We start from the raw sequence: 3,820 nt of genomic DNA on the forward strand, positions 1-3,820 counted from the left end.
CATAACATTGTTATCTAAAATTAACATGGTATCAGAGATGAGGTAAAGACAAAGCCCAAGCAAGAGCGAGAAGAGCAATCATTGATCAAGGACAAGATTCAATGGATTCCACATCCTACTTCAAGCTTGATAATAAGCTTCATGATAAGTTTGATTATCATGCATGGAAGATGTCTCTTGTCTTGAGTTTATAAGAGCAACATGTTATGGATTATGTGTAGAGAAATATTTGAACCTCCTTCAAATGCATCAGCTACTGCTAAGAAAAAGTACAAGAAGGGTGAAGGCAAAGCTGAGAAGATCATCTGAGATTCTATTCATAAGCATCTAATTACTTACATCTCCGATTTGAACACATCAAAGGAGATATATGATATGTTGGTTGGCATGTTCAAATCTAACAATGCAAACCAAGTTCTCTTTCTCAAAAACAAGTTGAAGGATATAAAGAAGAGAAGAAACGAAGACATTCAATCCTACTTCATGAGGATTACTGAGATAAAAAATGATGTCCTTTCAATTGTTGAAACTATTGCTGATTGGGAGCTTACTCCCATTGCCCTTGAAGGACTCCCTCATGAATGGCACGTGTTCAACACCACTATTATTAACAATGACAAGATTCCAGGTTTTGAAGAATTTCTGACAAGATATTCTCAAGAAGAAACAAGGATGGTGGAACTAGATATGCCTTCAAATAGGAATGATCCTATTGCATTCTCTGCTCATGCTAAAAAGAAGAACAATGTAGGTTGAAAAATGCAATGTCAAGGAAGGATGAGTTTCAAAAATGGAAGGAAGGGAATATTCTTCATTTGCAACAAGTTTGGACACTATGCTAGGGAGTGTCCTAATAGAAGGGATACACTTCATGATGATGAAAATCACAACAACAACAATTTCAGGGGCAACAACAATCAAAGGAATGACATATTCAACAACCAAGGAAAAAGGAATGCTCTTGCTCCTCATCAAGGAAATGGTCACCCTCCCAAGAGATCTAGAAACACTAGGTATGATGAATCTAATGTTGTTTATAAAAAAGCAATTTTTTTTTATCTTATATCTTCCATCTCTATTGCATCTCCTCCGGACACATTTGGAAATTGGTTGATTGATAGTGGTGCCTCAAGGCACTTCGCTAGGTATAAGGAAGCTCTTTCAAACCTGATTGAAAATGATACAAATTTGGAGATTATCCTTGGAGAAAATTCCACCTATCCCGTGAAGGGAGTTGGGAATGTTACTCTTCAATTAAATCAAGGTAACACCATTCATCTACAAGAAGTACTATATTTACTTGATCTAAAGAAGAACCTAGTATCTATCTCGACGATGGGGGGCAAAGGATTCAATGTGGCATTGATTGATGGAAAGGTACGTGTGTGGAATAAAAATTTCAAAGATGCATTTATACTTGAATTTAGGGTTGATAGCCTATATCAAGTTGGAGGAATTCCATTGGGAGCTATGTCTTGTGACAAATCACTTCAATCCGAATTATGGCACCGAAGGTTTTCTCATCTACATTATAAGGCTCTACCCAATGTGAGGAAGATGGTGACAAGTATGCCAGAATTTAAAGTAGAACATGAAGGTCTTTGTCAAGGGTGTGTCAAAGGAAAGCATACAAGGGGACCATTCCCCTTACGTGATAGCAAGACTACTGACATATTGCAATTGGTTCATTTTGATCTATCTGGTATGATGCCCATGAACTCATTGGGCAGATATATATTATGCTATATTTATGGTTGATTTATATCGCAATACTTGGATATATTTCTTGAAGAAGAAGGTTGAAGTATTCTCATGGTTCCGTTCTTTCAAAGCTTTGGTCCAAAATCAAACTGGGAGAAGATCAAAATATTAAGGATCGGTAATGGAACTGAATATGAATCAAATGAGTTCAATAATTATTGTAGTGAAGATGGAATTAAGAGGGAGACTACTACCACATATACTCCTGAGAAAAATGGTGTTGCTGAAAGCAAGAATTATTCTATCATAGAAGCCACTCATGCCATGCTTCATGATCAAAGCCTTTCGAAGTTCTTATGGGACGAAGTTGCAAAAACCACCATGTATGTTTAAAATAGATGACCTCATCAAGTGTTGGACTCCAAAACTCTCAAAGAAGTTTTAATCAGTAAGAAACCTGATGTTTCTCACTTTATAATTTTTGGTAGCCCTGTATATTTTCATGTGTCGAAAGAAAAGAGAAGAAAATTGCATGCTTTTGGGAAGAAAGGAACATTTGTGGGCTACAGTGAAACTTCTAAGGCATATAGAATTTATGTGCCTGGTCAAAGAGAAGTGGAGTTAATTCATGATGTCACCTTCAATTATGATGCTGCCCTTGGGAAGATTAGTAACCTTCCTCTTGCAAGGAAGGACAAAGAATCAGATTTAGGAAAGTAGGGAGAACCGCAGGATGAGCTGATACCCGATGCTGAAGGACCAATGGATCCCATTGATCCACCCCCTCATGAGCCCTCCTCCTCAAAAAGGAGATACTCATGGCTTAGGGAGACTCTCGAAGATGCCGAGAGACATGTTTCACCCAGGGGGTCATTTCGTGAAAGTGAGAAGTCGAATAGGTACCAAGGGTAATTAACTACAATGAGCACTATTGTTCAATCTAAGCCTTGCACATTCAAAGAGGCCATAAAGAACCAAGTTTGGAAGGATGCAATTAACGAAGAGTATGAGACGATTATGAATAATGATGTCTGGGATGTGGTCCCTAGACCCAAGGACAAATCTAGTGTCACCTCGAAATGGCTCTATAAGATCAAGCATGGAGTTGATGGAAGTGTTGAAAAGTTCAAGGCTAGATTTGTTGCTCGAGGCTTCTCTCAAAAGGAAGGTATAGATTATGATGAGATATTTGCACCAATTGCCCGTTACACCACCATTCGTTCAATCATAGCCCTTGCTACCTCGCAAGGATGGAATCTACACCAAATGGATGTCAAGATTTCCTTCTTGCATGGTTCACTTAAGGAGGAAGCCTATGTAGAACAACCTAAGGGGTATGAAGTTCAATATCGTCAGACAGATGTATGCAGGTTGAAGAAATACCTCTATGGATTGAAGAAAGTACCCTGTGATTGGTATGAGAGAATCGACAACTATCTGATGAAGTTGGGATTTACAAGAAGTGAAGATGATATGAACCTTTACTTTATGGTTGAGAATGATAGACCTCTCATCTTGATACTCTATGTGGAAAATCTCTTTTTGACAAGTGAAAACCCTCTTATTAATAAAAGTAAGAGGGAGTTGGCTTCCGAATTTGAAATGAAGTACCTAGGATTGATGCATTAATTCCTAAGGTTGGAGGTATGGAAAAATCCAAGTGATATTTTCCTTTCTCAAGGAAAATACATTGTGAAGCTACTTGAAAGATTTGGGATGGTGGACTACAAGTCCATGACTACTCCGATGGAATTTAACTTCAACAAGTTATGTGGAAGTGTTACTGGGGACGATTTGGGAAATCTTTCTGAGTATCGTCAACTCATGGGGGCCCTAATGTTCTTGGTGAAATCCTCTCTGGACATATGTTTTGAAGTGAATAAATTGAGTAAGTTTATGGTCGAGCCTAATCACATACATTGAATTTCTGCCAAGAATATCTTGAGATATCTCCGAGGCACAATCACTTATGGACTAAGCTAATCTATAGGGAATGTAAGGCTCCATGGTTACTTTGATGCAAACTGGTGTAGCAGTGTGGTGGATCATAAAATCACATCTAGATGTTGCTTCTCTCTATTTTATGCTTCGATATCATGGATGCTCAAGAAGCAAAAGT

Source organism: Pinus tabuliformis, chromosome 6 (genome assembly GCF_031772625.1).
Source record: "Pinus tabuliformis cultivar Carrire ecotype Pingquan chromosome 6, CPIR1, whole genome shotgun sequence".
NCBI lineage: Eukaryota > Viridiplantae > Streptophyta > Pinopsida > Pinales > Pinaceae > Pinus > Pinus tabuliformis.